Below are 23305 nucleotides of genomic sequence, written 5' to 3' on the forward strand. Positions count from 1 at the left end.
GACACAGAGTAGATGGTAAGAAAGCCAGGAGGTAGTGAGTGGAGAGTGTGGCGACCGACACACAGGGAGTAGCTGAGTCACTTAAAAGTAAAGATTCACAAAATCTGTGGCTGAGGTCTTGGAACTGCCTGGAATCCATAGCCACTCTCCTATTCCTGTTCTTCCTTACTCTGATTGCTCATCCTTCCCTGGGTTTCCATAAATATGTATCTTTATAATAAACCATTTATTAGTAAAGGTAACTTGAGTGAATTGCCATTTGTTGGTGGGTCTCAGCTTTGGGCAGCCTGAGGATAGTACATGAGCTCCAAGGAATCCAGTTATTATTTGAAGCACATTATCCCTTTCTGTGGCCAGCCCATATGGGAGTGTCCTGACATGCTTGAATTCAGAGTGGAGCTGAGGCTCAGTCTACAACTCCTGCCATCCATATCTTATTTTTTTACTCCACATTTTAAGAAATCTCTCTTATCACTCTTGAGCTAGGGTAGCCAGATTTGCTTGGCCACATCTGCATTTTAAAATGGAAGATTAGAAGGAAAAAAATAAGTATTATTTTGGAATAATATTTATGAGTTATGAAGATCATTTTCATCATATCAATAATTACTGCTTGATTATTATGAGTCATCAATTGGTTAATTAGACAGCCATGCCGTCAATTATCCCCATGGTCCTGAGCCATTTTTGGTGCCTGTATGTATTGGTTTCTATTGCTGCTAGAACAAATTACCACACCTTTAGTGGCTTAAACAACAGAAATTTATTATCTTACAGCTCTGAAGTTTTGAAGTTCAACATGGGCCCCACTGGACTAAAATCAAGATATCATCAGGGCTTCATTCCTTTCTGGAGGCGCTAGGGAAAAATCTGTTTCCTAGGCTTTTTCAGCTTCTACAGGATGCCTGCGTTCCTTGGCTCATGGTACCCTTCTTCCATTTTCAGAGCCAGTAATGGTGAGTCGAGTCCTCTTTACATCATATCTCTATGACCCTCCAGAGTCACATCTCCCTCTGACTGACCTTACCTGGAAAAGTTTGCTGCTTTTAAGGACTCATGTGATTATCTTGGGCCCACCTAGATAGTCCAGAATAATCTTCCCATCTCAAGGTGTTAACCTTAATCACGTCTGCAAAATCCATTTGCCAAGTAAGGTAACATATTCAACATACTTGCAGGTTACAGGGATTAGAACATGGACATTTTTGAGGAGCAATTATTCTGCAGTTACACATTGTAGTTACAAATTCTTTTATGTTTTATTATCTCCATTTTATAGTTGGGGAAACTGAGACTCAGAGTGGTTAAATAATTTGTGCAAAGTCACATAGCTGTTAAGTGGTAAAGCTGAAATTCAAACTAGATTTGTCAGATACTAAAACCCATGCACTTTCACTATGTCACTTGGCCTCCCAAATTTTCTGTGGAACTTAGCTCATCTATATAAAAATTGATACACCACCAGACAAAAGATTCCTTCAGGGGCTTTAAGATTGACATTTTTGGACTCTTTAAAGATGTACTTGGCATTGCACATCTGAAAGGAAAACATATTTCTAGGGCAATACTCTCTATTTCTCCACTGAGGTGTAAAACCAGAAAAATTACTAGGCACATTAAATATTTTCCTCAGAAAGACACCCTGGATAATCCTGCCATTTTATTAACCAGGAAGGCTGTGGACCTGAGGACTGCCCATGGGGATTTACTGATCAGATTCATGATCCAATCAAGTCTTCTCTTTCCATCAATGACACTCAGATAAACCTGCCTCCAAGAAGTCAGTGAAGACAGCACTGAAATAATTTTCCAGAGAACTTTGTCAAGTCTCACCCCCACTCCTAGTCATACAGTGACTATCACCAGCAAGAGTACAGACCAGGCTCACTACAGATGCATTCTCACCAGGGTGAGAGGACTATAATGGCTGCTGAGGCTAAGAGAGCATGTTGCTTCTGTATTGAGAGTCCTTCTCTGCTGGATCTGGGTACTGTATGTTCTCCCTTCAACTCTGCCTCTTCCACATTTCCTGTGACCCTCTCTGCCGCCAACTGTTTGACTGATCAACAGCTCTCCTCCCTGCAGATTGTTTGCATGTACTTTGGTCATCCTATCTTGCTCTGCCCTCTGATATTTATTTACTCACTCTTGATTTCTGTCGATTAATTGGCCTTTGTCTTATTGCTGCTCAAACCCTTGCATTTCTTGTTGCTGCCTTGTTCTCTCATACCCTCAGCCTGCTGCCACATTCAACATGAACACTATTTCTCTCTAGAATTCTATATAGGTAGACTGAGCATAGAGTACTTTGGAGCCAACTTCCCTTAGGCCCTTCCACAGTCAACAGCCATTTATTGAGATCAGCAATGTCTTAGGACTGTGACTTTTTCTTGAGTCTATCATTTTCTTACTATTTGTGTTTTTTAATGCATAATGTGATTTTGGTGCTTAATTTTTATCCTTGAATTGCATTCTTCTGCACCTCAGAATGTGCTTCTTTGCAGAGCTTGTTGTGTATGCTTCTCTTGGTGGACGCTCATAGAGAGGGATTCATTTGTGTACTTCGCAGCAAATGCATTTTATTTTTCAGATCAGCTGAACTCCTTAACACTATTCAGTAACTGGGAAGGTGGATAATAACTGTTCTCATAACAAATCTTCCAATAATAACAACAAGCATTTAGTAAGTAGTTCACATAAGTCTCACATAATATTACTTCATCTTCCCAACAACTCTCCAAGACTACATCACTATTTTACAGATGATGAAACTGAGGTTTAGAAAGGTCAGGTAACATGTCCAAAGTCTCCTCACTAGCAGGTGATAGACAGATTCAGGAATTCAACCCCGTTTTACCAGTTTCCAAAATGCAGATTTCCACTACCCATTATTGCTGCTGTTGGTTCAGATCCTAGTTTGCAACATTTTAGGAAAGAGAATATCAAATAGCCAGGTAAGCAGCAAAAAATACCATAGAAACAAAGGGAATTTTGATTACCCTCTCCTGATAGGATAAAATGGAACAAAGGTGGCCAAGTAGGGTAGCATCCTAGAGGGACGAGGGTACGGTGCCTGGTCCCCTCACTGTCCTAGAGTGGTGCCAAGGTATGGAGCCAATATGGGTAGGAAAACAAGGGGAGGCAATGAATAAGTAGAAGCAAAGGGGACAGAAAGGACTATAGCCTGGAGGAATTCCCAGCATGGAAGCAGACATTAGTGGACTTTGTTATAAGACTCCCATGTCAACCTGCATGGATTTGCCAAGTACAATAACACAGTCTGAAAGGGACCAAACTAGAACAGGGACAGAATAAGAGACAGTATATGGTGGCTCCAGCAGCAAAGAAATGATCTTGAGTTCTGAGGCAATAGGCTTGTTTGGTTCTTTCTATCAAGGATCTCCTGCACCCCCTATTAGGGTGATGGTGACTGAAGGAGAGGAGTATGGTTGACCTGGGAGGGGTCAGGAGGTTGTTGGCTAATGTGTGGAGTTTCTCACCCAAGGCAGTGAGAGATGCCCAAATCATAGAAGCCAGCAGAGCTGAGAAATGTTCAAGGAACCAAAATCCTAGAAGCTAGAAGGAGAGTTTGGAGGTAGGATGTGAGTGAGGAATGTCACCCAAACAAAGAGCCCAGAAAGGGAGGCTGGGTAGAACAGTGGAAAGAGTATAACATTTTTGTCTAAAACAGATCAGCCCTTTCACAATTCTTTCCCAATCCACTAAGACTGTAAAGGCTCTATGGCCAGCCTGTGGCTGCTCACTCCCATGCTCCATTTTCTACCAAATCCACTTTCTCTGTCCTGATGGTCTCCATTTCTATCCCGTCTTCCTGCACCTACCCTCTGCTGCTCTGCCTGTTTCTTTGGCTAGGTAAGATAATTCACTAAGATAAGATAATCTAAGATAATCTTCTTGGTCCTCTGTTCCAGCTTCAGCCCTTGACAATGTCCAGATTTGCTATGGCCCCATGCTCTGCAGCCTGCAGGCTGTCTTATCCAGCCAACCTGGTTAACTCATCCCAGAACACCCGCCTGAATCCTTCTTAGAGCTAGTGTTGTTCCTTCCATTCCACCTGTGAACCTGTAGAGTGTTGGCTGTGTGCCATACCACTGACCATGTCCTGCTAAATATTATGACGTTCACGTGGAGGTTGGGGGGAATGTTGCCATTACAGCAGAGGAATCTATAGGCTTTTTAGGTTAATAGGAATTGCTAGGTTTTCCAGAATGACAAATAAGAATACCAGAAAACCCATTTACCGAGCCACTAACCTTGAGTGTCCTTTATAATGACATTTTCAAGACAAGGCAAGGAAATTTTTCTTTCTGTCATTCACTTTATTCACATATACCATATATAGGAAAGTACATGAATCTTAAGTGTACAGCTGGATGAATTTTTGCAAAATGGACACACTAGTTTAATCAGTACCCAGATTAAGAAACAAAACATTATCAGCATCCAATCCTCTCATATCCCCACCTGATTATGACTCCCCATATGGTAACCACTTTTCTGACTTCTAACAACATTGATCAGTTTCTTCTGTTTTAGAATTTCACATAAATGGAATATATATTATGTATTCTTTTGTTTGTGGCTTTTTTGGGTCAACATTGTATCTGTAAGAGTCATCCACATTGTTGCACATAGCAGTAGTCTGTTCTTTTTCATTGTTATATAGAGTATTATATGAATACATATTGAATGAACTCTTTATTCATTCTACTGCTGTTGGACATTTGGATTGTTTCCAGTTTTTAGCTATTATGAATAATCCTGCTATGAGCATTCTTGTACATATCTTTTGGTGAACATATGTTTGCCTTTCTGTTGGGTATATATCCAGGAGTAGAATTGTTTGGTAAAAGTATACACACATGTTCGATTTTAGCAGATACTGCTAAACAGTTTTCCAAAGTTGTTGTAACCAAGGATATTTTTTTATCCTTCCTAAATCTCTTGGATCCAGAAGGAAAGGGGTGCAGAGGCAAGCAGAAATTTGGCTGGCTGTGCCAGCAAGTGGGAGTTAAAAGCAACTCTTCCCTCTCCTCTGCCATTGTTTTTGTCAGGTAGTTTTCTGTCCAAGGCAAAGGGCTTGGAAAATAGATGCCACCCAGCTGCAGTTGGCTGGTGGGATTCCACAATACCAGGGCTTAGTATGAAAGAATCTCAGCTAAGTCAATATAGGATACCAAGCCAGAGGAGTTAGAACAACTGAAAACTGAGCAAGAGGTCAAAGTCCATGTGGCCTAGAGGAGAAAGTGGAGTCCCCTGAAGAAAGAAGTGGGATTGACACAAAGAAAGAGGGAGATGCCTACATCAAACTGGTATGTAGGGCCAAGAATCCAGGATGAGGAGAGAAAGAACAAGCAGGTGAAAGGTGAATGGGAATGGGTGTGTGGTTCATGACCAGCTTTTATACACCAGCCTAGAATGGTCAACCAAGTTAAAAGAAATGGAAAAAAAAAAAAAATCAAAACAAAATAATCTCATCCTACTGAAAACCAAAGCTGAGTAAGCCTTATTTGGAAACGTCTTTTGAGGATAATTGCAAACTTCTGGGAACTTGAATGGAGAATGTGGGGGTGGAACAAATACAGAGTTTTCTGTCAGAGATGTAATGTTTGTGTAACACACATCTCTCCAGACCACTCTAGTTTGACACTACAGTTGGATAATATGGACAGAAGCAGCCTCCACAAGAAGGTCACTGGAACCACAGGTCCCTTCTGTACCTCTCAAGGATATAGGGGGGAGAGAAAGTCTCACATGCATTTCTGAGTGGCTATTCACTGACTCATATCACTAACCACAGCCGGTGTGCAGCCACTTCTCTGCTGAAGTAGAGAGAGATGCCTTCCTCCCACCTGTTCTATAATTAAGCCACAAAAAAGGGTGACTTTGGGCCCTGTTTCCTTGGGTGTCTTTAACGGTACAGGACGTTCATTTGACTTTTTGTCTTTCACTTGAACAAGAAACTGAGATGACGATGTGAGTGATTTCACAATGCGCCATACTCAAAAATCATCTCTTCTTACTGACCTCCCCCGGCCCAACCATGTAATTCCTAATACTAATTGTGTGACCTCAAACAAGTTACTCAACCTCTCTAATATTTAACTTTCTCATGGGTAATATGGCAAGAAAAATATCTACCTTTCAGAGTTACTGTGAGGATTAAATGAGATAATATGTAAGGGGTCACCCTTGGTGTTCCCCTACCTCCACGAGAGGAGTGATTAGTCTGGTTGGTTAGATTTCAAGACACTGACCAGGCCATTTCCCCCAGCAGATAGGGTCATGCATGATGTGTTGGATCATACGCAAGAGAAGGATCGCTCCGGGGTTTTCTCCCTTTGTCCCCATGGGACCGAGTGACAGTCCAACCCAGGCATGCGCTCAGGCTTAGAGAGAGGGAACAGCAGGTTGTAGTTACACTGTGAAGGTGTGGCCTGGGTCAGCCAGTGTCCATCTTGATTAGGCAGCGTCCTAGCTGTCCTAGTGGTTAGATATTTTTAATTTGGCCCCTGAAAAAGGGCCCTATAAGCCTCCAGTTCTAGGTATGTGACCTCAGACCACCTTATCAGAAAGTGTAAGCCTAACTAAAATTCAGGTGTTATTTTTCTTCTGCCACTGTCTCCTGTGTATAGTTCTCCCTCCAGACCTGGAAGGTGGGGGGATGGTTGTGGTCTAAGGTAGGATTCTGGTATTCTTTTTTTTCTTTAATTTTTACTAGGGTATAATTGACTTACAGTGTTGTGTTAGTTTCAGGTGTACAGCAAAGTGAATCTGTCATACGAATACATATATCCACTCTTTTTTAGATTCTTTTCGGATTCTGGTATTCTTAAGCCTCTTGATCTAATATTAATTAATGGGACTCCAAACCAACCATAACCTTTAACATTATTAATATTGGTACTGTTTTGGTTATCTATTACTGCTTAATAAACCACTCAAAAATGTAGTAGCTTAAAACAACAATCTTGGGCTTTTGTTTGTTTGTTTGTTTGTTTTTGGCCACACAGCTTGTGGGATCTTAGTTCGCTGACCAGGGATTGAACCCAGGCCCCCAGTAGTAAGAGCACACAGAGTCCTAACCACTGGACTACCAGGGAATTCCCAACAACAGTCTTGTTGGGAATCAAGATCACGCAAGCTGTGCGGCGCGGCCAAAACAAACAAACAAACAACAACAGTCTTTTGTTGTTGTTGTTGTTATTGATTTCTCATGATTGTGTGGGTTGAGTGCTTGGTGCTCTGCTGGTCATTTCTGCTGGTCTCATCTGGGTCTCTAACATGGCTGCAGTCAGATGGCAGCTGGGGCTGGAATCTCCAGGATGGCTTCACTTCCAGGTCTGACACCTTGTCAGGGATGTCCAGAAGGCCAGACCCAACTGGGATGGATGTTGGCAAGGCAAGAACTCACTTTCTCACCGTGAAGACCCCTCTCCCTCTCCACATGGACTTATCAACTGGTGCTCAGGGCTCCTGCAAGCAGAAAAGTAGAAGCTACCAGACATTCTTAGAGCATAGGCTTGGAACAGACACAGTGTCACTTCTGCCATTTCTATTCCTTAAAATAAGTCACACGTCCAGCCCTGATTCAAGGGGAGGGGCTACACAAGGATATGAATGCCATCAAGTGTGGTTGACTGGGGGTCACTGATGTAACTGACTTCCATAAGAAGTATTAGTATCAGTTTCATTTGCAGTCTCTAGATTTAGTAAATGTACACCAGGATTTACCTCTCTTCTGACTCAGGATAAGTTTTATTCTACATATGGTACAATCTCCATAGAGTTTCCTGAGAGTTGGGGGTCTCAGTGTATAGGACTGGCCACATAACCCCACATATCCAGTCACTATCTTTTGTATGTGGTTTAATTTAAATCATTCAAATAAAGCCTCTGTTGACCCACCCTCTCAAACTTGACCTCGAAGGGCTGTGTAGAGGATTAAGTAAAATCACCTATGTAAATTGCCTGGCACTCTGTGTCAGTAAGAACTCAATAACGGTAATTATTATTTTATTATTACCAGGGTCCCTAAGGTATTGGGCTGGCCTTGGTAAAAACGTAATGAGATGACTTTGGGACGTCCCAGTTTCCCAGGGCACGTGAGTGATTAATACCCAAGAAAGCGGGTGGAATTGTTAACCTGAGATAATGGGGACAGAACAGGTTATCAGCTGCCCACGTGCAAGATGAAAAGAGCATCAACAAGTGCAGTGGCAGGAAGTATCAGAAAAACAACAACAACAGGAAGAAAAAATAGAAATAGTCTGAGGTCAGATGAATTGGAGAAAAGAACTTAGAGGATAGATATCAGAACAAAGGAAGAACCATTTACTTCTGAGTCAGCAGTAGGCCCCTAACAGGTGATAAGGGTAAGCTAATGGAGAGATTACCTGGGAGGGGAATGAGGTGAGGAGCTGCCAGTTTCCAGCTTGCAGGGAAGACAGAGCCAGCTACTGACTAGACTGAGAGACAAGTGGGACCTACATTCCCTTTGGAGCAGTATCAGCCTTCCAACACAACCAAGTATGGATGATCCAGACAGCAGAGGACAAGGGAAAAAACAGCCCTTGGAAGGTAATAAATCAATGCTGTCCAGAGTGAGGAACCTGAGCCAATCAAAACAGCTTTGGTCTCATCATGATTACAGGGTTAGCATTTAGTCAGTTTATAACTCACTATCTAGGAACTTCCTTTTCCCACCTCTGTTACTCAAGTTTTCCTCTTAGTTCTCTGAGAAAAACAAAACAAAAACAAAAACTAATAATCTGTTTGAGAACAAAGAGACTAAATAAGATGTAAGTAAGATCATAGAGGTAAAAAGCATTTTGTAGACTTATAAGACTCTACAAATGTGAAGTGCTATTATTTTTAAGGGAAGCAGATTCAAGTGTTGCTCAGAGAGGGGGGTGTTAGAGCCCCATGACTGAGGTGAGCAGCTAAAGCTGAAGAGAGAGGGGAGTTGTAAAACCCACAGGGAGGTGGTAGTAAAACCATTGCTAATTGTTGACCTTCTGAGCCCTCCTCCAACCCTGCCACCCCTCACCCCTCGCCTCTGACCCTCACCTCTGTCCCTTTTCCCAATAGCTTTGAGAGAGAAAGTGTTTGGTATTATTTACATTCAACTAAATTTGTGAACTGAAGTTGCAAGGAAAAAGCTAATGAGTATTTAACCACTGTATTAAATTAATAAACAAATATCTAGATACAAGTAATTCAGAAAGATGTGCTGAGAGTAAAGCATAGATAATCATCTCTCTCCTAGCTTCATTTCTACCAGAGAAAGAAGAATTTCTGAACAGAAAGGGAGCAAAATTTATGGGGAAATACTTTAGTAGTAGGCTGAAAGGAGGGCAGTTGTAGCAATAATTTAATTTTATCGTAAACACAGCAGGAGGGTCTTGTAGGGGCTTTTGGTACTAAATTAGCCTGAAGCTACAAAGCTGTAGAACTGTATCAGAAAAGATGTTTGACTTTGTCTATAAGGTTCAGTATAATTTTCACTTATTCTTTAATTCAGCAAGTATTTGTTGAGTATTTATACATATGGTCTGTCTGCCCTCGTGGAACACCTTTTCTGGAGGGTGAGACAGAAAATAAAATAATACATAAACAAACAAATATCTAAGTAGAATTTCAGGTAATGATAAATTCTGTGAAGATAATTAAATTGGGAAAGGGGATGGAGAATAATTGTGTACTCATAGTATATTTGTTCCCTCTGAACTTAGCATGGTAAGGGTCCGTAAGTGCCAACCAAATAAATGAATAAATGACTGCTTCCTCCCAAGTTCAAGCCCTCACTACCTCATGCCTAGCATATTGTCAATCGCCAATATGGGTCATTCTGCGTACATTCTCCCTTTGTTTTCAGGCATGATGCACACCATTGCCCGATTTAAAATGCAACTTTTTTTAATAGATTTTATTTATTTATTTGTTTGTTTGTTTATTTATTTATTTATTTTTGGCTGCGTTGAGTCTTCCTTGCTGTGCGCGAGCTTTCTCTAGTTGCGGCGAGCAGGGGCTACTCTTCATTGCAGTGCGCAGGCTTATTGCAGTGGCTTCTCTAGTTGTGGAGCACGGGCTCTAGGCTTGCAGGCTCTAGTAGTTGCGGCACGTGGGCTCAGTAGTTGTGGCTCACGGGCTCTAGAGCACAGGCTCAGTAGTTGTGGCACACGCGGCATGTGGGATCTTCCTGGATCAGGGATCAAACTCGTGTCCCCTGCATTGGCAGGTGGATTCTCAACCACTGTGCCACCAGGGAAGCCGGACAGGTGGATTCTTCACCACTGTGCCACCAGGGAAGCCCTGAGCCCCAGGTTTCTCATCTGAGAGAAGGGAATGACAACACAGTTGTATTGGTGAGTTTAGGCTAAGTTATGCTGCAGGAACAAACAATCCCAGATCTCAATGGTTTATTACACATGAACATTTATTTACCACTTATTTGATATGTCCGCTGTGGGCCAGCGTGGGCCTTGTTTCACCTGCACTGGTGGAGGCTCCACCCTCTAGTAAATGCCTCAGACTCCACGGCAACTAAGTCACATGATCTCACTAACAGCAAGGGAGCCTGGGAAATGTGAGTGGGCAGATAGAAGCTGTGAGGCGTCCCTGGCACACCCTTTCCCGTGCCCCACATTCTAGGCAGGAGGCTCAGCGTGTGGTCTGCTTGTTATGTTAAAAAATGGAGACAGTCTCTAGGTCCATCCACGTCTCTGCAAATGGCACAATTTCGTTCCTTTTTATGGCTGAGTAATATTCCATTGTATATATGCACCACGTTTTCTTTATCCATTCCTCTGTTGATGGACATTTAGGTTGCTTCCTAAATACATACACTGAGGTGCATGTATCTTTTGGAATCATGGTCTTCTCTGGTATATGTGCAGGAGTGGGATTGCTGGGTCATATGGTAGCTCTATTTTTAGTTTTTTAAGGAACCTCCATACTGTTCTCCATAGTGGCTGTATCAATTTGCATTCCCACCAACAGTGTAAGAGGGTTCCCTTTTCTCCATACCTTCTCCAGCATTTATTGTTTGTAGATTTTTTGGTGATGGCCATTCTGACCAGTGTGAGGTGGTACCTCATTGTAGTTTTGATTTACATTTCTCTAATAATTAGTGATGTTGAGTCTTTTCATGTGCCTGTTGGCCATCTGTATATCTTCTTTGGAGAAAAGTCTATTTAGGTCTTCCACCCATTTTTTGATTGAGTTGTTTGTTTTTTTGATATTGAGCTGCATGAGCTATTTGCATACTTTGGAGATTAATCATTTGTCCGCTGCTTCATCTGCAAATATTTTCTCCCGTTCTAAGTGTTGTCTTTTCGTCTTGTTTATGCTTTCTTTTGCTGTACAAAAGCCTTTAAGTTTCATTAGGTCCCATTTGTTTATTTTTTTGTTTTTATTTTCATTACTCTAGGAGGTGAATCAAAAAAGATCTTCCTGTGATTTATGTCGAAGAGTGTTCTGCCTATGTTTTCCTCTGAGAGTTTTATAGTGTCCAACCTTACCTTTGGGTCTTTATCCCATTTTGAGTTTATTTTTGTGTATGGTGTTAGGGAGTGTTCTAATTTCATTCTTTTACATGTAGCTGTCCAGTTTTCCCAGCACCACTTATTGGAGAGGCTGTCTTTTCTCCATTGTATATTGTATATTCTTGCCCCCTTTGTCATGGATTAGGTGACCATAAGTGCGTGGCTTTATCTCTGGGCTTTCTATCCTGTTCCATTGATCTATATTTCTGTTTTTGTGCCAGTACCATACTGTCTTGATTATTGTAGGTTTCTAGTATAGTCTGAAGTTAGGGAGCCTGATTCCTCCAACTCCATTTTTCTTTCTCAAGATTGCTTTGGGTATTTGGGGTCTTTTTTGTTTCTATACAAGTTGTAAAATTTTTTGTTCTAGTTCTGTGAAAAATGACATTGGTAATTTGATAAGGATTGCATTGAATCTGTAGATTGCTTTGGGTAGTATAGTCATTTTCACAATATTGATTCTTTCAATCCAAGAACATGGTGTATCTCTCCATCTGTTTGTGTTGTCTTTGATTTCTTTCATCAGTATCTTATAGTTTTCTGAGTACAGGTCTTTTGCCTCCTCTGTAGGTTTATTCCTAGAGATGTACAGCAAGGGGAAGTCTACTCAACATTCTGCAAAAACCAGCCTCCCAGCAGCCTGCGCTCTCTTCGCCGTGACAGTCAGAGCCCTGGTTTGGGTGTAAGTGATAGCACCTGGTGCTGGTGTGTGGTGAGCACCCTAAAATGCAACTTTTATCATGCCACTTTTCTACTCTAAAACCTTCAGTGACTTCCTATTGCCTTTTTGTTTTTTTAAACAAAGTTTAAAGAAAATAGTTTATATATCTATCACAGAATCTTATTTATTGATGAATATTATTTCTCTCCTAGGTCTTACTAAAGACATGTGGTATCCTTTTAATATTATTATTAAACTGAACACCTTTACAGGAAAGAAGGTAGTAAACAGTAAACTATATTTATGTCACTTCAAACCTTTGAACTATGAAATCACTAAACGTTAGCACTGAGAATGGCCTTGAAATCAGTCGAGATCAACTCCTTCATTTCATAGGTGAGGAAACTGAGAACAAGCAGATAAATTGCTCAGATATGGATACCCAGCCAAGTGAAGGCCCTGTCACAACTAGAACTCAGCTCTTCTATTCTCTCTTTCTTTCCACTACACTACATTTTACATATATTTACATATTTACATTATACATATATTTCTACATGGTTTAATCAGTATATATGCTATTTTGTGTCTCTTCTATTTACATTACTCTATGTACACATTTCCATGTATGGACATTAAGCTAGGTTCTTGTCATTTTTGGTAGCTACATGGCATTCCATCATATCCATATAGGCTATGGTCCTTTATAAACCATCATTTTGAGTTGCATAAGAAGGAAAACTAGCCTACACTAATACTTTGTGTTAACTGTTTTTAATAATAAAATAGTATCTGCTGCTGCTTTGTAAATTAAGTTTAAAAAAATCATATATTCTTAATCTGGTTTACTCATATTTTCTTTTCTAAAACCGGGCCTGCTCATTTTGTGTGTTTTCTAAGTGCCATTTGTATTTAAGTTTTTTAAAGTATGCAAATAGGTCAAGGTATAAATATATATGAAGTATGAAATTATTTTGCATTGAAAACTGCCAAACCCACTTACTACTGATTCAATATACGTACATATTTATGTTCCCGATCATTCCTTGTAATTCATCTCTTTGATCATGGCTATTCTGCATTTGAATATATAAAAAGGGCTTTGGAAAGTATTGTTCTTTTCCGCCTTCCATCTGAAAAACAGAGGGAAAGAGTCTTAAACAAAGGTGAATACCTCCAAAGTTCATGCAATACTTCTCAAAATGTCTCAAGATTTATGTCTTTGGGGCTTCCCTGGTGGCACAGTGGTTAAGAATCCGCCTGCCAGTGCAGGGGACACGGGTTCGAGCCCTGGTCTGGGAAGATCCCACATGCCGCGGAGCAGCTAAGCCTGTGCGCCACAACTACTGAGCCTGCGCTCTAGAGCCCGCAACCCACAACTACTGAGCCTGCGTGCCACAACTACTGAAGCCCGCGTGCCTAGAGCCTGTGCTTCACAACAAGAGAAGCCACTGCAATGAGAAGCCCACGCACCGCAACAGAGTAGCCCCCTCTTGCTGCAACTAGAAAAAGCCCACGCGCAGCAACGAAGACCCAACACAGCCAAAAATAATAAATAAATTTATTTAAAAAAAAGAAAAGATTTATGCCTTTGGGAAAATTAAGCCCAGAGTGGTAATCCAATGATCATTTTGTGGTGTTGCAGTATCTTATTTTTCTTGAAATTCATTACTATAAGAAAAAGCAGATTTAAAAAAATTTTTCTAGTTCATATTTGAATTGGGTATTGAATGGACTGCTTTGCATCCAGAGAAAACTTTAAAGAGCAACACACTCATAAATTGAGCTTTTTAATCATTGTTATTTTTGTAGTTGTTCATTTCAACATTTGAAAATCACTAACCGTGGATGCTGTGTAGAACTAGGAGTAGGTAAGAACTGAAGAGCAAAAGAAACTTCTCATGGGTAGCATTTCTTGCCCAAATTGTTAATAATAACTATCATTCATTGAGCCCTTACTGTAATTGGCATTGTGCTAAGCATTATTACTACATTATATCATCTAATTCTTATGACAGTTTGGTGTTATTACCCCCATTTTACGTATTGGTAAACAGAGGTTTGGAGAAGTTAGGTAACTTGCCCAAGGTCACACTGCTAACGTAATCAGAATACAGAGCTTTAATACCAAAGCTTATGCTTTTCATACACCACACTGCCTCTGCTTGGCAAATCACTGAGGGAAAGGACGGTAGTTTACCTTTGGAATGGTCTCGTAGGGGAGAACTACATAAAGGGTGAGGTGGTTCCTATGAGAAGAATATAAGTCCTTTTATTAATTGAAATGTAACATCTATTCTGGACATATAATTTAGTAACTTATCCCACATTGAAAGATAAAGGTTTTGAATGAATGCAGTGAGCTTATTAAAGAAAAAGAAATTACTGATTATTTACATAGTTTTCATGTTTTTTAAAAAGAAGCCTTCTAAAATCAAGCATGTCCCATATTACACATACCTGTCCCAGAAAAAGACGGATGAATTTGTTTATGGCGAGCAGAGAAATGAAACTGGTATCACGATAATACATTTCCTCATCAATGATGACTCTTCAGCCTTTGGATCAATCTTCATTCTTAAGAGGTTCCTGACTTGCTTAACTTGTGCAATAGGAACATTTTTTTTTTTAAAGATAGAAATTCAGAAGGTTGGCTTAATTTTTGCTGAAATTCTTTAAAATTTGACCAGGTAATATGATGTTTTTCAATACGGCATACATGATTTGGCTGCCCAAGATATATCTATTTTGAAAGTAGCTTTGTTGAGGGAAAGAGTATTAACAAAGGAACCTAGAAAGGTAGAAAACATGCTATGGTAGCCAGCCTTCAAGATAACCTAGAATGATCCTCATGTGTTGGTATTCCCCTCGTACATTGAATCAGAGCTGATTTGTGTGACAAATAGATTACTGTAGAAGTGACAGTGTAGGATTTCTGAGGCTAGATAATAAAAGACATTGTAACTTCTGCCTTGGCGCCTTAGATCCCTTGCTCTAGGAAAAGCCACCTACTGTGGATGCAAGGACCCCTGAAGACAGACCTATGTGAAAAGATTCTGAGGTCTCCTGCCAACAGCCAGCACCAACTTGCCATCCATGTGAGTGAGCCACCTTAGAAGCAGATCTGGTAGCCTCAGAAACTGTGAGAGATAATAAATATTTGTTGTTTTAAACTGCTAAGTTTCAGAATAATATGTTACACAGAAATAGATAACTAATATAGATATTGCTACCTGGAAGTGAGATTCAGCCATAATAAAATCCTAAGATGCATAAGTAATTTGGAACTGGACAACAGACTTTGGGGAGAGTGTTAGTGGAAGCCTAAAGTACCTTGAAGAAACTGTTAATAGAAGTATCCCACTCTTTTATATGGCTGCAGGTGAAGGCTTGCAAAAAAATGAGGTAATGTAATTGGAAACTGGAGGAAAGGCAGTCCTTATTATATAGTGGCAGAAAGTTCAGTAACACTGTTCCCTGCAGTAACCAAAAGGTAGAAAATATGTCTAGGGCTTCCCTGGTGGCGCAGTGGTTGAGAGTCTGCCTGCCAATGCAGGGGACACGGGTTCGAGCCCTGGTCTGGGAAGATCCCACATGCCGCGGAGCAGCTAGGCCCGTGAGCCGCAACTACTGAGCCTGCGCGCCTGGAGCCTGTGCTCCGCAACAAGAGAGGCCGCGACAGTGAGAGGCCCGTGCACCGCGATGAAGAGTGGCCCCCGCTTGCCGCAACTAGAGAAAGCCCTCGCACAGAAACGAAGACCCAACACAGCCATAAATAAATTAATTAATTAAATTTAAAGAATTAAAAAAAAAAAAGAAAATGTGTCTAATGAACTGGGTGATCTAGCTAGGGAGATTTCCAAGCAAAGATTTCTTCTTGTTGCTTATGGTAAAATGTGAGAGGAGAGAGGTAAACTAAAGGAAGAACTGTTAACAGTTTAAACAAAAAGGAGACAGAATTTGATGGTTTTGAAAATTCTTACCTTCTCTGAATGGCAAACAATGCTGAAATTAAGATGTAGCTTCTGAGCTACAAATCCAGGGCACTGCTAGTAAAACATGGTCCTAAGATGAAGCCAAGGGAGTGATTGTAAAATCTTTTGTTACAGTCTCAGAAAGATTTAAGGTTGTGCATCAGAATGCTATTTGGCCAGACAAAAAGTCCTCTAAAGAGATTAAAGGTATGTGTCACACAGTCTCTCAATAAAATGATAAAGCACCTAGGAAGCTTAAGGGCATTGTCCATCAGTTATCTCACCAGAAGCCCAAGGTAGAGAAGAGCTTATCTGAAAGATATTTGTAGGTGTGGCTTTCATCTAATGGAGTGGACCCCAATAACATTCATGGAAGGCTCATAAGATTTAAAAAATAGATATGTATGCAGAAACATTGCCATCTTGGACCAAAAGGGTTAGAGACAGTACAAAATGAAAAGAGGTCTTTGGACCCTCAAAGTTCCACTGGCAAGAAGTAGGCTGAGAAAAGTTCTCAGTGGTAAACATGGGCTATCTTTCATTAAAAAACAAAAAAAGGGAGAAAGGGAGGATGACTCAGGGGTCAGATCCAAAACTCCAGAACATGGAGCTGAGAGCCAGGGAGAATTATTCCCAGGATTTGAGACTTAATCAAGGAATGTTCAACATTTGTTCAGCTGGTTTTCAGAATTATAATGGACCAGTGACTCCTTTGTGCCCGCCATTTTCCCTGTTTTTGAACAGTTACCCTGTTACACCTGTCTCACCATGGTGTGTTGGGTGTATGGAGGGGCACATAAGTTGTTGTTTTAGTTTCACAGGGGGAGAGGAACTGTACTCAAGGGGCTGTACTTAAGGAACTACACCCAAGGAGCCTCAGCTGTACCTGGACCTGATTTAGAGGATGAGATGTTGGACTTCAAGCTGACGCTATAATGAGATGAGACTTTTGGTGACTTTGGGAGGAAATGAGTGTATTTTGCATGTGGGAGGGACATGAATCATTGGAGATCAGAGGATGGACTGTGGTAGCCAGCCTCCAAGATAGCCCTTAATTATCCTTCCCTCCTTGTATTCACACCCTTGTGTAGGCCCCTCCCACACTCTATCACAGTTGGTCTGTGTGACCAAAATCATGTAGCAGAAATGATGGTAAGTTACTTCTGAGAATAGGTTATTAAAAAAACTGCACCTTCCATTCTGGAATCTCTGTCTTTCTCTATCTCTATCTCTTGGATAACTCCCTATTGGAGAAACAAGCTGCCATGTTGTATGCAGCTCTAAGGAGAAGGCCACCTGGAAGAATACTGACGCCTCTGGCCAATGGCCAGCTAGGAACTATGTCCTGCCAACAACCATGTGAGTGAACTTGGAAATCAAGTCTTCAGCCCTACTCTAGCCTTGAGATGACTGCAGCCCCAGCCAATATCTTGACTGCAACCTCATGAGAGACCCTGAGCCAGAACCACCTGGCTAAGTCACTCTCGGATTACTAAACCTCAGGAACTGTGTGAGATAATGAAATGTTTGTTGTTTTAAGATGTGAAGTTTCAAGGTAATTTATTATGCAGCAATAGGTAACAAACACACCAGCCCAAGAGCCAGGACTTCACAGCAGAAGCTGAGAGACCACAGAGGGAGGTCTGATGCACTCTTGCATATTGCCCCATCATCATAACACCTAGGACAGAACCTTGCTCATAGTAAATTTCAGTAGGTATTAAGTGAATGAATGAGTGAATGTCAAAGCCAGTGATAGAAATGGTATAAAACTCTGTTACCTTCATCTATATTACTATTAAATCCCTTATATACTCTTGGTAGAACTAAGAGATTCTAGAATAATCTTCCTATTTTCTTGGCTGGTCACATCTTTTGAACTCCTTTGAACCTTTTCTTTGGGGAAGAGAACAATAAAATTGCAAACCGGTTTGTATCTTGGCAGGAGTAATTATCCTACGTGACCAAAGTCCTGCCTGGAACCTTTTAGCAGGAGGAGGAGGTTCAGCAAACTGCACTTGTCTCCTCTCTCAACTTCGGCTACTCTGCGAAAAATCATCTGCTCAATAAGAAAGGAATGCTCAGCATTTTGCAAAAGTGATTTCCTCTACTTCCCTATCTTCCTTGTTGATACCTTGATGGAGGGAATAAATGTGAAACAGAAAGAAAGGATGTTTTCAGATAAGCTCCTCTTAATTAGTTCAGGCCTCTTCACTTCCTGCCTGGATTACGACAATGCCCCCAACAAGTCTCTTGGCATCTTGTTTCTAAAAACAAATCTTAGCTCAGCACTCTGTTTAAAGTTTTCAGTGGTTATTCATCCTCTTCTGGACGAAATCCAAACTCTTCATGATTTGGCCTTGAGGGTTACTTCTTCAGCCAAATCTTTTCTTACCAACACCAGGCTTTCCAGTCCTCCCCCTATTCCTTCTGTCCCTCTCCTTCCCCTCTCATCTGCATCTTCTAGCTCCACCCAACGACTCATCCTTCAAGATTTAGTTTCAACTGCACATCCAGGAAGTTTCTCCTGAGCCCCTCACAATAGATTAGCATACTTTACAGACCTCTTTGGCCTTGGGCAAGTTGCTCTCTAAATCTCAGTATCCCAATCTAGAAAATTGGGATAATATAGTATGTACTTACCTCAGAAGCTTGTGTCAAGGATTATAGATAATTAATGCAAAATACTTAGCACAGGGCCTGACATACATTAAGTATTACATATTAGGTGATAAATCATACCAATGATTTAATCCAATCTCTTTATTATGTTTGAGGAAACAGAGATCCAGAGGAGTCAAACGACTATCTCAAGTAAAATAAAGGTAGGGGGAGGGGAATATCTGATTTGCTTATGAAGGTTTACAAGCCAAATTTCAAAGTGAGGAAATTAGGGGGAACTGGCTTCAAATTTAATATTAAAATAAAACATGTATTGAGAAATAAATGAGGTTGAGAGTAGATGCTGTACTACTAAGAAAAATGGCAAGTCAGGGCAACTGTCAAGATAATTCAGGATATTTGAGGCTTAGAACTGAAAAGTGTTCTTACTGTCTCAACTTGCTAATTTACTATCTGTTTATTTCTATTTTCAACTAAGAGTGTCTGTGCATTCACTAAATAAAACGGTTTGTAATGCCTCAGCCTTTTGTTTTCTATTGAATTAAGTACAACATTAAACCATTAACATGACTTTAAGGAAATCAATATTGTCCCCGGGCTCAAGACCACTCACTCCACAGCTTAATTGGTCCTTAGCTTTCAGCTTTTGACTGTAGACTTGTATTCTCCAACACAGTAGCCACTAGCCACATGTGGCTGTTAGGCACTTGAAATGGTGACTAGTCCAAACTGAAATGTGCTTATAAGTGAAAGTACATGCAGATTTTAAAGTTTTGGTTAAAAAAGCAAACCATCCCAATAATACATTTTTATGTTGACTACATGTGAAATAATAGTATTTATGTTACATTGGGATAAATATAATACATAACTAAAATTAATTTCACCTATTTCTTTTTCTCTTTTAATGCGGCTACTGAAAAAATTTTAATTATTTATTTAGCTCTTATATTTCTACTGGACAGAGCTGCTCTAAACCCTGGGATTTTTCAGGATCAGGAGGGGAGCATAAGTCCTAAGGCCAAACATTGCCCTTTCCTGGACTTTCTCAGTCTCAGGTGATGTAAGTCTGTCACCCTTCCTGGAGGCCTGGCACCTCCATTTTCCCATTCAGAATGGAGCCCTTAAAAGGATGAAGAAGTTAAAGAACAGTTTTATTGTTTTATTTATTTTTTAACATCTTTATTGGAGTATAATTGCTTTACAATGGTGTGTTAGTTTCTGCTTTATAACAAAGTGAATCAGCTATACATATACATATATCCCCATATCCCCTCCCTCTTGCATCTCCCTCCCACCCTCCCTATCCCACCACTCTAGGTCTTCACAAAGCACCGAGCTGATCTCCCTGTGCTATGCAGCTGCTTCCCACCAGCCATCTATTTTACATTTGGTAGTGTATATATGTCCATGCCAGTCTCTCACTTCGTCCCAGCTTACCCTTCCCCCTCCCCGTGTCCTCAAGTCCATTCTCTATGTACAGAACAGTTTTAAATGTAGATCACTGAGTGAATCCATGTTTCAAAGAGTGGAAGACAATAGGTGATTATTGACTCAAGGCAACCTCTCAGTTCATCTTAAGATTCCTGGTTGGCTCTCCTATTTTACTTGGATTATCTCTTTTAATTGTCACAACAACGCTAACATATATATGTGCTATTATTACATGCATTTTATAAAGTAGTAAATGGAAGTTAGGGAGCTAGCAGGCACGGTGTGGAGTTTTCATCCTAGTTTGTCCAACTGTCCAAGTGCCATATCTAGCAAGATTATGAGCTCCTTGTGTATCCTGTACCTTGTCCTTACATGACCTGACTGACACATTGTAGATGACAAATATGTGTAGTAAAATGTATATATAGTATGACTTCAACCATATATATATATATATATATATGATATATATATGGAAAGTCATGGGCATATGGGGGAGTAATATACATTTAAAATTTTTTCATCTTTACGCTTTTCTGTATCTTCCAAACTTTTGACAACGTACATATACTGTTACTTCCCTTATTCTTTAACTCACACAGAATGTCATTTTAAGAGAATGTAGGTGGCTGCTGACACGTTCTCTGTATGCCGACATTGCCCTTTTCTCTCCTCCCCATGTTTCCAGTCCTCTCACAGTTGGTGTCCCCTTCCTCCACTTTGCTTCTCAATTCTTTCTCTCTCAATCTCTCTCTTCTACTTTTTCACCTCTCCCTCCTGCCTCCTCGCCCCCCCCCCCATCTCCCTTCTTTCTGAGAAGATTGATATTCAAATGAAAAGTCAATCAAATGTTACTTCCCACCTGGTGGGTTTCAGGCAGATTCTATCTGCCTCTGGAGTCCTGAGGAAGGTGCTCAGGTTGTGGGGGGGTGGGGGTGGGCAGTGGAGGGCAAGACTTCTAAAGAGGATGGTTTTAGATAAAATAAAAGGTGGGGGAGGACTTTTCAGAGTGACAAAAGCAGTGGGAACAAGGGTCTGAGGATTCTCTCAGGGAAACAGAGATGAGCAGAGGGTCACTTACCTTACTGGGCCTGGAGATTGCTGTCTCCCAGTGTGGGAACTCAGAAAGGATGTGAACCTTAGTTGATTTGAGCTCCTGGATTGAATTAGTCCTGGTTGTATAATTGACTTTGATATGTGGCCTTTGGATCTGAATTGGGTTTAATAAGATTTAACTGTTTCAAAGGGCTTTATAAGAATTCATTTTATCCTTCAAATCTGATTTCAAATGCTACCGACTTTGAGATGCCTGCTCTGACTTTGGTGCTCCTCGTCCAGCACTCCTATTGTGCCATAGTTGATACATACATATTAAAGCAATTACCTACATTGTATTTTATCTTATTCTGTGGGAAATGGTTCCTTTATTGCCTTGCTTCAGGAATCTTTAGGGATATGCATGTATCTTATTCATATTTGTATCCCAGGCCTAGCACAGACCAGGAACACACTCAGTTGAGCATCAGGTGCTCAATAATGATTTTTAAAAATATATTAATAGCTAACATTTAGTAAATACTGTGGCAAGCCCCATGCCTGCACTGTTTCATCCACCAGACGCTTTAGGAGAAAAGAACTTTCATTATTTTTAAAAAATATTTATTTATTTATTTATTTGTAAATTTTTGGCTGTGGTGGGTCTTAGTTGCGGCATGTGGGCTCTTCCTTGGGGCTCGAGGGCTTCTAGTTGAGGCACGCGGGCTCCAGAGCGCGAGGGTTCTGTAGTTTGTGGCAGGCAGGCTCTCTAGTTGAGGCGCGTGGGCTTAGTTGCCCCGTGGCATGTAGGATATTAGTTCCCCCACCAGGTATTAAACCCGCGTCTCCTGCATTGGAAAGTGGATTCTTTACCGCTGGACCACCAGGGAAGTCCTGAAAAGTACTTTTATTATCCCTATTTTACAATGAGAAAACTGAGAGTAAGAGAAATTAATTTGCTCTTGGATCAAAGTCAAATTTGATCCAAGATCGGCAAGTGACAGAACTTTTTCTATAGACCTTTGGCTTCAAGATCTGGACTCTTCACCACCATATGTGAATCTATATAGGTAGAGGAGGAAAGCTTTTTAATCCATGGCTGAAGAAGTGACATATAAGAATCCACCATTATTTTACAGAGGCAATTAAGATTAAAAATCGGTAAAGTCCTAACTCACTCACTGATGTCTCCAGTTTTTTGAATCACCTTTACTTCTTCCTCCCTCCTTCCTTTCCCCCTTCCTTTCTTTCTGTCTCTGTCTCTCTCTCCTTCTCTCCCAGCTAAAAGTCTTGGGCAAAAAATGTTTGAACTCCTACGTTGAAGTGTAATCCAGTCAAGAACTAAATGTTTTGTGGGAAAGGGAACTAACGTTTTATTTGACTCCTACTTTTTACCATTCATTCATTTGCAAATTTACATCTATCAAGCACCTACTGTGTGCTAGGAACCTTTTTTAGACACTAGCGATGCAGCGGTAAACCAAAGTAAGTCCCGGTTCTCACTGAGATGACACTCTAGTGGGCACTTTACATACACTGGTTCACTTATTTCTCACAATAGCCACACCTAATGATGACAACAATAATAGATAACTCCAAACAGTGTTCATCTGTCCCGGGCACTGGGCTACGTGCTTTCTTTGTGTTAACTCAATTACCACAACAACCTGTGAGGTAGGGGATATGTTTTCCTCATTTCGCAGATGAGTAAACTGAGACACAGAGAGGTAAGTGATTCGCTCGAAGTTCGAACCCGGGCAGGGTGGCTCTAACTCCCAGGCTGTTAACCACAGGCTATATTGTTTCGTTTATGTTTCTTAACATCACAACTTTCAAGTGACCGAATCCTCTCTCAGATCATCTGACTCCCAAGCCCAGGGGTTTGCTCTGCACCCCATGGCCTTGTGGAATAAATGAGAATGGCTTGTAATTTTTGCAACACTTTCTCTTCCAAAGAATTCAAACTGATTTCAACATAATTCTCAGATTTGTGATGTGAATCCTCTTGTACT

General features: G+C 40.7%; 1 long non-coding RNA gene across 2 annotated transcripts in view; it reads left to right on the forward strand.

Moving 5' to 3' along the window:
- The window catches only part of LOC137755398 (uncharacterized), a 129062-nt gene extending 116860 nt beyond the window's left edge, over positions 1-12202 (forward strand). The window contains exon 3 of one of the 2 annotated variants that reach the window (XR_011072010.1): positions 12138-12202. This is a non-coding gene — a long non-coding RNA (uncharacterized lncRNA). Of the gene's footprint in view, positions 1-777; positions 939-12137 lie in introns of those variants that run through there. The other variant, XR_011072011.1, reaches the window with a different exon arrangement.
- Positions 12203-23305: the final 11103 nt, after the last annotated feature.

Source organism: Eschrichtius robustus, chromosome 20 (assembly GCF_028021215.1).
Source record: "Eschrichtius robustus isolate mEscRob2 chromosome 20, mEscRob2.pri, whole genome shotgun sequence".
In the NCBI taxonomy this organism is placed as follows: Eukaryota; Metazoa; Chordata; class Mammalia; order Artiodactyla; family Eschrichtiidae; genus Eschrichtius; species Eschrichtius robustus.